The 13291-nt window shown below is 42.1% G+C and overlaps 1 protein-coding gene across 7 annotated transcripts in view; it reads right to left on the bottom strand.

Moving 5' to 3' along the window:
* The window catches only part of DAB1 (DAB adaptor protein 1), a 1195266-nt gene that overhangs the window by 425948 nt on the left and 756027 nt on the right, over positions 1 to 13291 (bottom strand). For 2 of the 7 annotated variants that reach the window (XM_026454157.1, XM_023187695.3), the window contains exon 1: positions 2572 to 2702. The exons of 2 other annotated variants lie outside the window; for them this stretch is intronic. The gene's annotated coding sequence lies outside the window, so the exon portion shown is untranslated. Of the gene's footprint in view, positions 1 to 1644; positions 1833 to 2571; positions 2703 to 3259; positions 3512 to 13291 lie in introns of those variants that run through there. 3 more of the 7 variants (XM_023187675.2, XM_023187686.2, XM_031934011.1) reach the window with 3 other exon arrangements.

The following is a 13291-nucleotide window of genomic DNA, read 5'->3' as shown; positions in this document are numbered from 1 at the left end:
TGACTACAATGAACATGATTAAACGTTTCAGATATGCCTATTCAGACCTTAAGCAAACCACTAAAAAATAAAAACTACTAAAAATCATCTTCTAAATCTGCTGTAGAAGAGATTTAACTGCCAACTCGATGGGTAGAACTGAATTCCTACTTGATAGCAGCACCGTTCCCAAGAAGATGGTCACAACATATTTGCACTTCCCACCTCGGCCTCTTTTCTCATCCCTGCGGATCCTCCCAACGTTGCCAAATAGTTACAAAGTCAGTCCTTTCAAACCACTGCATTTTGAACTTCCTAAACCTTTAAGAGAGCCTCTGTGTATGGAAAAGAACAATAGCGCTTCAAAAGAGCTTTCTGCGAGTTCTTCAATACTCCATTTGAATGCTGGGGTTTCAATCAAGGACGTCAGCAGACAATTTCTGATTGCTTAGAAGTTGACTTTTATACAGCTTTGATTAGGTCGCCCTTCTCAATAGGAAATCAAGAAAATCTTTGATCACTTTCGGTTCCCAGAACTGTCACCAAGCCTTGTCAGGATAGGGAGTGAAAGAGTTGGGGGGTGGCGGGGGGGGCCCTACTCCTTCTGACATCTCCGAACCCCCATCTATCTTCGTGCCTGCGCAGTTCCGGTGCCATCCAGAATCACTCATCACGGAGATCACAAAAACAATGGGTGCTAATTCAAGGGGTGGGGATGGTTTATAATTTTATGGATTTCTCAAAGACCTATAATTGGCACATAAATGTACCAATGTGAACTGGATAATTAGGAGGTTCTGAACTTAAGCCACCTTTAATTTATATGATTACTTGAAAACGTTAAGTGTTGTAAAGTGTAGTGGAATCCCCACACGGCCTTTATTCAAAACTATCAACACTGTGAAAGTGTATTTAACTGGCCAGCAGGAGGGGAGCAGGAAGGAGGTGGAAAGGACGGCGCGGATTCTCGCCCAGGTCCCTGTTGGCTGGCTAGGAGCTGCACTGGAGCATCCAGCTCGCAGACGGGCTCGCCCCCGTCCAGCTCCCGGGCGGAGAAAGGCGCTCTCGCTACCGCAAGCTCTGCACTCACCCCTCTTTCTAACGGAGTTAAACACAGGCGTGTGCCGACATCCAAACGCACACGCAGACACCGACCCACGCGGGCGCGCACCCCAGCCTCGCGACACACACACACCGGAGCGCACAGATGCCCGCGCCGTGGCGCTCTCCACTCCGCCCGCCGCCGAGAGCCGAGCGGTCGCCAAGCGCCCCCGGCCTCCCCACCCCCACGCCATTCCTTCAGACTCTCCCAGCCTAAGCGGAAGTGCCCCAGCAGACCCCCAACAATGAGGACTTGTGCGATGCAGTGGGGGGTTGGGGGTAGTTCACACGGAGTGAAACGTACACAGTCTGGCAGGTCTGGGAGCAGCCAAGTGGCGTCCGCCTCTCCAGGCAGCGTTCCCTTGTGCCCACTGGCCCCCATCAGGCCCACCAGCACCACCAAAAAACAAAAACAGAGAAAAGAAAAAGCGCCTTAAAAAGTGCAGAGAAAAGATGCGCCCTCCCACCAGGAGTCACAATAATACTCCCCGGGACGCAGCCAGCGGAGGCAGAGTCCTGACTGCAGCAGTCACCCTGGTTTTGAAATTTACTTTGTACACTCACCCAGTGGCCCCTTTCAGACGCCGCGACACGACCTCCCCCCATCTCGGACTCCCTGCCTCTGGGTTCTCTCGACGGTTGACACCCTCTTGTGTGCCTGCCTTATGAGCCGAACCACAGAGATTTAAAGTTTCCCTGGTAGGAAAAAAAAAAAAAAAAAACTGAGCTCTCTGCATCCAAGTCAGAGCGTCTGGAGCAGAGAGAAGGAAGAGAGGCGCGGAAGAGAGGCGGACTGGGGAGGGGACTAACTGGGCGTGGGGGCAGGGGGGTGCTGGGGAGTGAATGGAGGGGGTCGAGCGGCAAAGAACAGAGTCCACAGAAGATCCGAAGAAAGGCCGGGTCCGAGGAACGCGGGATCCAGTTCTCACAGTGCCCGCGAAAGGGCTGGGATTACTGGGATAGAGTCGGTTTTTCGAGAGGTCGAAGCCGAACCTAGCTACCGATGAGTAGGGAAGTGAGAACGGGGTTCGGCCGAGTGAGGAAAAGGGTCTGGCCACCGGAGAGGCAGGGAGGGAGTTTCGGGAGCCCAGGACAGCGGGAGAAGGCAGGCTCGAGGACGGACAGAGCCAAGATCGCAGGAGGAAAGAGGGCGCAAGGGGTCTTGGAGAGAGACGCGTGTCAAGGGTGGACAAGTCTGGAGACAGGATCGCGCGTGGTCAGAAGTAGGGAGACACGGGCGCGGGGGTGGGGGGCGGCAGAGAGAAAGAGAAGTCGCCCCTTTCCTTCCAGCAAGTGGAGAGAGAAGGCGAAAAACTGCTGCAGTCGCCATCCTCGCAGCACCCCTAGCCAAACTGCTGAGTGGCGCGTCCCAGGAGCCCTCCTCCGCGCCCGGGGCCCCAGCGAAGCCTCCTGGCTCCCCGGCGCCGCGTCGTCGCGGGGCACCTGACGCGCTGAACTCAAGGGTTGCCGCGCGCCCCCGCCGCGCCTCACCTCGCCTAGCCCAGAGCATCCTCCTCCGCTGCCGCAGCCGCCCAGAAAGCGGCTACCCATGCCCGGCGGGCGGCGGCACTCAGGCGCGCTCTGCAGCCCGGGGAAGCCCGGGCGAGCGCCGAGCTGGGTCCATCCTCCCCGGGAGCCACGGGCCCCGCGTCAGAGTAGGGGGAGGAGACCGCCACCCGCGCGGACCCGCCTCCTCCCGCGGCCCCCGCCCCGCCGGCCCCCGCACCCGCCCCGCGCCCAGCGGCGCGGCTCACCTACTAGCTCCCCGGCCGCCGCCGCCTGGTAGTGCGCTCCTCGCCCCGGCCTCGCGGCTCCAGCTCTCTCCGGGTCGCTCTCTGCGCAGCCTGAGCGGGCTCCGAGGGCTTAGCCGAGCCGCGGTGGCGACGAGGAGGTGGAAGAACGAGCGAGCGAGCGAGCGGGGGCGCCGCGGCTTGCAGTCGCGCCTCTGGAGCCCCTGCGCTCTCTCTCCATCCCGGCGTGGAAGCGGGAGAGACAAGCCGTGAGCGAGGGGTCCCCGCCCCAGCCTCTCCAGCGTGAAGAGGGTAAGGGAGGGGGTTGTCACAAAGTATCCAGTGTTTTCTCCCCCATCACCACCACCACTGGCCGCAGCTCCGCCTGGCCCCTCTCATTTTTTTCTAGGGTCTACCCTTTTATCCAAGCCTCGAAAACATACGCATACCCAAATATACGGAGTGCCTGTATGGGCGAAACCACGAGGGGAGTCTCTGTGAGGGCATGTTGCCCCCACGCCCCTTGGCAGGAGGGGGCGCTCGCTCCCAGCCGCCAGCGCAGGCTCGGCGGCTCCTGTTTTGACTGCGGCTTCCCAGGCAAAGTTGGGCAAGTTGGGAGGGAGAAGGCTAGCATGTGTCACGTTTCCGTCCTAGGAAAAGACCCGCGCCCCTGAGAGTATGCAGACCGCGGTTAACTCCGGATCCGAAGCTGTGCGGGAGGCGGCTCCAGCGAGTACACAGTCAGTTGCTCCTTGCTTAGGGTCCTAGCTTACAAAGATCCTAGAAACACCAAGTCGCAGAAAAGATTGGGTCATTCTGAACATTCTTCCACCCTGAGACTGGATTCAACTCCAGGAAATCCCTGTTGTGTGGCATACCTGTCTCCAGAGGCCTGAATGCAGGAGGAGAGAGGAGCCTGGTGAATCAAATCAAGTTGATAATGTGTAGATTCGCACTGCACACAAACCACCCTAATGGACCCAGGTGCAGAAAAGGAAAGCAAGAGGCAAGCAACCCTTCCTTAAAAAGTTTACCCTTACTCTTTTGGGGGCTACACTTCTGTTTTCCAGTTGTGTAATAACAAAGCTAATGCGATGGATTTGTGCTTTTCTGTTTTGGGTTTTTTTTTTTTTTTTTTCCTCTTAGCTTCAGACACTCACCCACGGAAATTTAATGAAGCTTTTAGGGTTGTTACCTCCAGAGTCAATGGGCTAAAACTATTTAGCCTAATGCACTCCTTGTGGAGCCAGTAGGTCCAGGGCTGGTACATACAGAGTCATCAAGAGACCCTCCCTTTCTCCACAAAATTCACGACCCATTAAACTTACTCCATAATAATAGCTTCCGCACAAATGGAGGCCTGAGCAAACCAGGCTGTCACGCACCACCTGAAAAGACAGCAATTTACATAGAGACAAGAAAAATTTGTGAGGTCATAGCAGAATGCAGTCTTGCAAGAAGAGATGATCAGATGAAACTCCCAAAAAGGTGGGAGGGAGGTCCTATCCCTGATACGGCTCGGTTTCTACCTCCGGGTGTGACCAGAAAATCTAAGGGTGGGGAGCAGGGAAACTAGCCCAAGTCTCTCCAAGTTTTCCAAAGTTCTAGAAACTGAGGACAGTTGACGCCAGACATGGTTCTATACTGTGTAGGAAGTTCAGGCTTACCAGGCAACTCAATTAAGATTAACTTCAGTTTCTTCATCTATGAAGACACATCTCAAGAGTCTAAACTCTACTGAGAAAAGAGGGACAAATCTGAGAAGACATGATCGAAACGGGGAGGGAGGTAGAAAACTGTTATGATGGACACACAGGTCTAAATTCTCATTGACTACCAAAAACATTAAAGTTTCTCAATGCTTTGAGGATAGCCTTAGAACATGAAGACCATCTACATGCATCTTAAGGCCCTACTTCTAAAACCTGTCTTCACCTACCTTTCACTTTGTTTGGCTTTCTACTGACATGATGATTACAGACTTTGAAGGGAATTCATGACACTGAATTCGCCAAGTAATGGAAATACAAGACTCTATCTCTGCTCAGTGTTGAATCAAGTCCACCGTGGAAACTGGGCAAATTTCCCTGAAATTCAACAGGGGTAACAAGCAAAGCTTTTCTCAAATCCAGGCATAACATGTAGATGCTAACTGCACACCAACTACCCACCAATGATCTTTCAAGTTAAACTAAATCAAATCTTAAAGGAACATTTTAAGTTGTTGTACTAAACACGTCATGAAACAAGTCGCCTAAGAATTAAGGTTTTTTTTCTTTTGTTCTTTTTAAAAATAACAATGTCATTTGTATTAAGAATGGCATAAGAAAAAACTCTCAGTGAACATTTCTTTATCATCTACCCCGAGAAACAGTAAAATAAGAATAGCAAAGATGTATATATTGTTTATTATGTTTCAGGCACAGTTCTGATACTTTCCATATATTAACTCATTTAACCTTCACAACAGGCCATTGGGGAAGGCACTCTTATCATACTGGATAAAGTATGGAGTTTGGAATTTAATGAGCTTCGTTCATCTTTAACAAGTTACTTCTCTGAACGTCAAAATTCTCAACCCTACAAAGATGGTGGATCATACTTGCTTCTTGAGATCACAGTGAGCCTTAAATGAGATAATATATTGGAAGTGCCTGGCACTGAATAAATCAGTCACCCCATAAACATTGATTCTCTTCCCAGAATAGTTCTAAAATAGTTCATTTTAATTTGACAGGCATTTATGGAGTCCATTCTGTATGTCCGGCACTGTGGTAGACATTGGGAATAATGGTGATAAATCAGAAACATGTTCTACCTCTGAGGATGTTGGAGTCAACCAAATAAAAGACACAGGCATGAGCAGCCTGCACATGGGCAAAACAGAGTTTTATTGAACTTTACATAATTTATAACTATGCACATGATTTTCAAGATACTCAAAGAAACAGCCTATGTAAGTGCTGGTTGACCTATGATGGAAACCAAAATCAAATGTCAGAAAGCATAAGTCCTACTAGCTATTACTACTCCTCCAAAGAAAGGAATGCAAAGAAGCCCATTTTGTGTATTACATTTTATTTAGTTCTGTTTATCTCTACAATTATTTCAACTACAACACTTGTTGGCTAGAGTGTAATAAAATTTTATGCTGTAAACTATGGACTTTTTTCTTTTTCTGTAATTTATTGAGGTATAATTGGCAAATAATGCCTCAATATTGTGTATATTTAAGATGTACAAGATGATGTTTTGATATACATATACATCGTAAAATAATTAGCACAATTAAGCTAATTAGCATATCCATACCTTCACATAGTTACTAATTTTGTGCATGTGATAAGAACAGTTAAGATCTTAGAAAATTTCAAGTACATAGTGCATAATTATTAACAGTAGTCACCATGCTATACATTAGATCTCCAGAACTTATTCATCATATAACTGAAGGTTTTTACCCTTTAACCAAAATCCCCCCATTTTCCCCACTCTGTAGCCCTTGACAACCATGATTCTATTCTCTGGTTTTGATGAGTTTGATTGCTTTAGATTCCACATACAAATGAGGCCATGCAGTATTTGTCTTTTTAGGTCTGGCTTATTTCACTTAACAAAATGTCCCCTAGGTTCATTCATGTTGTCACCAATGGTAGCATTTCCTTCTATTTTAAGACTGAATAATATTTCATTGTAGACATATATACCACATTTTCTTTATCCATGCATCTGTTGACAGTCATTAGGGCAGTTCAGTGTCTTAGCTATTGTGAATAATGCTGGAATGAACATGGTAGTGCAGATATCTCCTTGAGATACTAATTTAAATTCCTTCGGATATATACCCAGAAGTGGGATTGCTGGAACATATGGTAGTTCTGTTTTTAGTTTTTTGAGGAACTTTCATACTCTGTTCCGTAATGGCTATACCAATTTACAATCCCACCAACAGCATACAAAGGTTCCCTTATCTCTTCATTTGCACCAATACTTCTTACATTTGTCTTTTACAAAAAAAAAAAGAACAAAACTGTTTTTTTGTTTGTTTGTTTTGTTTTTTGTTTTGTTCTGTGTCTTTGAGAAAGGGTCTCACTCTGTCACCCATTGTGGAGTGTAGTGATACCATCACTAGGAATTTATTCCTAGGCCCTCTATTCTGTTTCATTGGTCTGTGTCAGTTTTCATTCCAGTATCATACTTTGAAATCAGGTAGTATGATTTCACTGCAGCCTCAAAGCCCTGGATTCAAGGGACCCATCTGCTTCCGCCTCCCAAGTATCTTGGGACTACAGGCGAGTGCCACCATGCCAGGCTAATTTTCAAGAAGTTTTATAAGGATAAGGTCTGGCTGTGTTTTTCAGGCTGATTTTGAACTTTTGACTTCATGTGATCCTCCTGCCTCACCTTCCAAAGTGCTAGGAGTGTGAGGTGATATCTCATTGTGGTTTTCATTGAATTTCCCTGATGATTCGTGATATTGAGCAACTTATTACATGCCTGCTAGCCATTTATATGCCTTCTTTAACAAAACAAAAATGTCTATTTGGGTCCTTTGCCCATTTTTAAAATAAGGTTGTTTGTTTTCTACTATTGAGTAACAATGAGTTCCTTATATACTTTGGGTATTAACACCTTATCAGATACATGGCTTGTAAATATTTTCTCCCATTCTGTAGCTTGCCTTTTCATTTTTTTGATGGTTTCCTTTGCTATGAAGAAGTTTTTAGTTTGATGTAGTCCCATCTGTCTACTTTCACTTTTGTTGCCTATGCTTTTGGTGCCATATCCAAAGAATCATTGTGAAGATCAATGCCAAGGAGCTTTTCCTCTGTGTTTTCTTTCAGAATTTTTATTACTTCAAGTGTTGCATCTGCCTTTAATCCATTTTGAGTTGATTTTCATATATGGTATGACATAAGGATTCAATTGCATTCTTTTGCTTGTGGACATGCAGTTTTCCCAACACCATTTATCGAAAAGACTATCCTTTCCCCTTTATGTATGCTTGGTGACTTTATCAAAGATTAGTTGATGGTATATGGGTGAATTTATTCCTAGGCCCTCTATTCTGTTTCATTGGTCTAGGTGTCAGTTTTCCTTCCAGGATCATACTATTCCAGTATCATACTTTGAAATCAGGTAGTATGATGCCTCTGGGTTGTAATTATCTTTTAAGACTGCTTTAGCTATTCAAGGTCTTTTGTGGTTCCATATACATTTTAGGATTTTTTTCTATTTCTGTGAAAAAATGTAAGTAGCATTTTATAGGGATTACATTGAATCTATCAATTGCTTTGGATAGTATGGATACTTTAACAACATTAATTATTCTACTTCATGAGCATGGGATAGCTTTCCGTTCATTTGCGTCTTCTTTAATTTCTTTCATCAACATTTCAGTTTTCAATGTGCAGATCTTTCACATCGATAGTTAAATTTACTCCTAAATATGTTACCCTTTGTGATGATATTGTAAGTGGAATGGAGTTTTTCAAACACAAATTATTACACAGCCACAATTCATTAAATAGTTTGTCGTGCTTGTTAGGAATGTTTCTGTGTACATAAAGCCTCAAGTTAATACAATTTTTAATAAAGTTCAGTCGGAACACTCCTACCAAGCTTAATAGAGATATAATATGCTCAAAGTATACTAACATAGAATGTGCACGATTTCAAAGGTTTCTAATCCTCTCACTCTCCTTTTTATTCAAGTTCATGTTTATACTCAGATTCTGTATTTTAATAAGAAAGGTCTATCCTTTATTTTAAAAATATGTTTACTGATGGCTTACTCTATACCAGGTACAATGTTAGGCATTGGCAGAGAAAGAAAACAAAAACAAACAAACAAACAAAAACTTGTCCTGAAACAACTCATAGCCAAGTGAAGGAAACATGTAATCATATTACATTGAGATGAATGCTGTGACAATGCCAAGTACAGGACGCTAAGGGAGCATCAAATGGGGCATTTAACCCAAGGTAGCATGTGAAGAGGACTTCATGAAGGAAGTGACGTCATCCTGCAAGATAATTGGGTAACCAGGTGAAGCAAGAAAAGGTATTTCAGGCCAAAAAAAAAAAAAAGAAAAAGAAAAAAGATAGAATGTAAAAATGCGTAACAGAGATTCCCCTTTGAGAGTGGCTGTAGTTGACTCTAGAGAAGCATGCCTGAACAAATTACAAAGTGTCTTATCTGCCATGATCAGAATTTTGAAATTTAGAGTGAAAGCAAAAGGATCCACTTAAAAATACACACACACACACACACACACACACACACACACAACAAGAAACAAATATTTTGCAAAACTTGTTTTAACTACATTTCAGATACTTCTCTTGTATGCCCTGAACATAAGTAAAATGTCCAATTGCTGTTTCTCTTCTGAGGTCAAAAAAACAATGAAAAAATATTTCTATGCAGCTTCATCAAAACAGAACATCTCTTCTTTCATGATACCAGCCTTGCCTGATTCCAGTGCAAGGTTGTGTGGCAGCATTACTAAACTTGACTCTGGTTTACAATAGCTATAAATAGCACTCCTTTCTTTTTTTCCAAGGAGCAGGTAGAGGACAGCAGCAACACTGGCAATTGTATTTATGCCTCCAATCTGCTCTCTTTAGCTAAATGCACAGTGGAAACAAAAGTGGAGAGCTAAAGTGATTGTCAAAGGACTCTTACGTTTCAATACAAACCCCCAATTTTTTTCACTCATAAAGTGGAGCTTAAGGTGATATTAGTGCCTGAAAATAGGAGTAGGCTAAAAGCTATAAAAAATGGCTGGGCCGGGCACGGTGTCTCACACCTGTAATCCCAGCACTTTGGGAGGCCAAGGTCTGCAGATCACGAGGTCAGGAGTTCAAGATCAGCCTGACCAACTTGGTAAAACCCTGTCACTACTAAAAATACAAAACTTAGCTGAGTGTGGTGGTGTGTGCCTGTGATCCCAGCTACTGAGGATGCTGAGGCAGGAGAATTGCTTGAACCTGGGAGGAGGAGGTTACAGTGAACTGAGATTACACCACTATGCTCCATCCTGGGCAATAGAGCAAGACTCCTTTAAAAAAAAAAAAGACTGAATTTCTGATGCTTACAGAATATCGAAAAAGAGAAGAATCAGCATAGCATATGATATAGCTGCCACATATTTTGTAGCCTCTATGTTAAAGGTTAAAAGTATGACAGGTATGCGTTGTCTGCCTCTCTGGGGCCATTCCTCCTTCTTTTAAAACAACACCTAGATTTCATTGGGAAACCATTACTCCACCTGGTAATTTTTTTTTTCCATTTAATTTTAGTAGACCTGAACCAGCTCCAGAGTTGAACAGGTGACTCAGAGCAACACATCTCTTGACCAGAATTTAGAGATGGTTAGATGGGTAAAAACCCATTCCATGAAAAAAGTCTTCTGAAAATTAAGGTAACAAGAAGAGGACTAAGAGGTGGGGAAATTGAGATTTATGAGGACATTGATGAAGAATTTTGGTTTAGCCATGCCAGAAGCCAACTTCCATTGTTCCCCAGATTTTTCTGTTATATGAGCCAATGTCCCCTCTATTATTTAAGGTAATTCAAGTTATTGGATTTCTTTTTCACTTTCAGCCAAAATTTCTGTCTAATATACCAGATATTATGCACTTCCTATATATAATTTAATTTAATATGTAAAGCACTCTAGAAAGGTATTTATATTTATACTTGCCTTTGTTCTAAGAAAAACATGAACTTTCATTTTACAAGTTAGAAATAAATTCAGAGAAGTTAAATTATTTACCAAAATTACGCAGCTGATCAGATAGTTGAAAAATGAACAGTTATAATTTATAATAACATAGAAATACATTGAACAAAAGTTGTGCATGCTTTCTGCACCAAAATTTACAAAACTTTGATGAAAACAATTAAAGAAGATCCAAATAAATGGGAAGACATACAATGTTCATGGTTTGAAACACTTATTATTGATTAGATGTCACTTCTCCCCAAACTGAAGTATACATTCAGCACAATCCCAATAAACTTCCCAGCACACTTTTTGAAAAAACTGACAAGTAAATTAAAAATATTCATGAGAATGCAAAGGGACTTCGAATAGCCAAAACAATCCTGGGAAAGAAGAACAAAGTTGGAAAGTTTATCCCACCTGATTTCAAGACTTACTAGAAAGCTATAGTAATCAAGACCTTATGGTATTGGCATTAAGGACAGATAAATTGGCAAATGAGACAAAATAGAGAATACAGAAATAGATGAATGCACTTGATTTTTCTTCCAAAGGTGACAATGCAGTTCATTGAGGAAAGTCTTTAAAATATGGTACTGAAAAAACTGCATAAACATATGGGAAAAAAATCAGCCTCAAGTTCTTCCTCATATGTTTATAGAATAAAATATAAAAGCTAAAATGGTAAAAGTTCTAGAAGAGAACCTTGGAAAGTGTCTTCATGATTTGGAGGTATGCACAGGTTTCTTAGAGAGGAGACAAAAATCACTGAACATGAGAAAATAATAAATTGGACTTTATCACAATTTAGAAAATTTGATGATCAAAGAAAACATTAAGAAACTTAGTGGTAAACCACAAACTTGGGGAAAATATTCACAATACATATATCTGACAAAGGACTTGAATCCAAAAAAATAAAGAAATTCTTCCAATTAATAGTGAAAAGACAATCTAATTAGAATGAACAGAAGACTTTGACAGTTCACCAAAAACAAACAAACAAATAAAAACTATAAGTAGGTACGTGAAAAGATGCTCAATATCACTGATCCAGAGGAATATGCAAAGAAAACTGTAATAAGACACCACTTCACACTCACTAAGATGGCTAAAATTTAAGCATTTGAAACATTAAATAATTGATGAGGATGTGGAGCTTTTTATACAATGCTAGTACAACTGTAAAATGGTATCACCCTTTGGAAAATTACCTGGCACTTTCTTATAAAATTAAGCATCCACCTACTCAGGAGTACTTGTAGGTATTCCACTTTTAGGTATTTACCCAAGAGAAATAAAACATATATACACACATATACTAGAAAATGTATATCAGCTTTATTCATAATAGGTCAAAACTGGAAACAATCCAAATGTCTACACACAGCACAATGGATACAAAAATTATACAATATTCATATAGTAGAATATTATTAAGCAAGAAATAAAATACACTACCGACATATGCAGCAATATGGACACATCTTCAAAACATTTTGAGTGAAAGGAGACAAGTCAGACCCCAAAGAGCGTATTATTGTGATTCCATCTACATGAGGATCAAGAACAGGCAAAATAAATCTACAAGTGAAAGTTGGAATACTAGTTGCCTCAGTGGAGATAGGTTACCTGGAAAGGGATAGAAGGAAATTTCTGGGACAATGGAATAAACATATCTTTAATGTAGTGTTGGTTATATAGGCAAATACAGCATAGTACTGTTTAACGACAGGGATATGCTGTGAGAAATGCATCATTATGCAGTTTTATCATTGTGCGAACGTCACAGAGTATAAATACACAAACCCAGATGGTATAGCCTACTACATACCTAGGCTATACGGTATAGCTTATTGATTCTAGGCTACAAACCTATATAGCATGTTACTATATTGAATACTGTAGGCAATTATAACACAATGGTAAGTATTTATGAATCTAAACATACAAAATGTACAGTAAAAATACAATATAAAAGATAAAATATGCTCTACCTATATAGAGCACTTACTATGAATGGAGCTTTAAGGACTGGAAATTGCTTGGATGAGTCAGTGAGTGAGTGGTGAGTGAATGTGAAGGCCTATGACATTACTGTGCACTACTGTAGACCTTATAAACATTTTACATGCAGGCTACGTTGAATTTATTTTTTAAGCTTGACTCTTTTTTTTCTTTTCTTTTCTTTTTTTTTTTTTTTTTGAGACAGAGTCTTGCTCTGTCACTCAGGCTGGAGTATAGTGGCGTGATCTTGACTCACTGCAGCCTCTGCCTCTCAGGTTCAAGCGATCCTCCTGTCTCAGCCTCCCGAGTAGCTGGGACTACAGGCACTTGCCACCACGCCCAGTTAATTTTTGTATTTTTAGTAGAGTTGGGGTTTTGCCACATTGGACAGGCTGGTCTGGAACTCCTGACTTCAGGTGATCTGACTGCCTCAGCCTCCCAAGATGTTGGGATTACAGGCGTGAGCCACCATGCCCAGCCAAAATTTGACTTCTTAAATAATACATTAATTTGGCTTACTGTAATAACTTTTTTACTTCATAAACTTTTGAATTTTTTTAACTTTTTAGATCTTGTAATAACACTTACTTAAAACATAAACACGTTGTAAAGCTGTATAAACATTTTCCTTATCTTCTTAATCTATAAATTTTTTCTATTTTTAAATTTAAAATTTTTTTTTTATTATTTTTAAACTTGTTTATTAAAAACAAAGACACAAACACCCACATGAGCCTAGGCCTA

Source organism: Piliocolobus tephrosceles, chromosome 1, assembly GCF_002776525.5.
Source record: "Piliocolobus tephrosceles isolate RC106 chromosome 1, ASM277652v3, whole genome shotgun sequence".
Taxonomy (NCBI): Eukaryota; Metazoa; Chordata; class Mammalia; order Primates; family Cercopithecidae; genus Piliocolobus; species Piliocolobus tephrosceles.
This window is presented reverse-complemented; position numbering and strand designations above follow the sequence as displayed.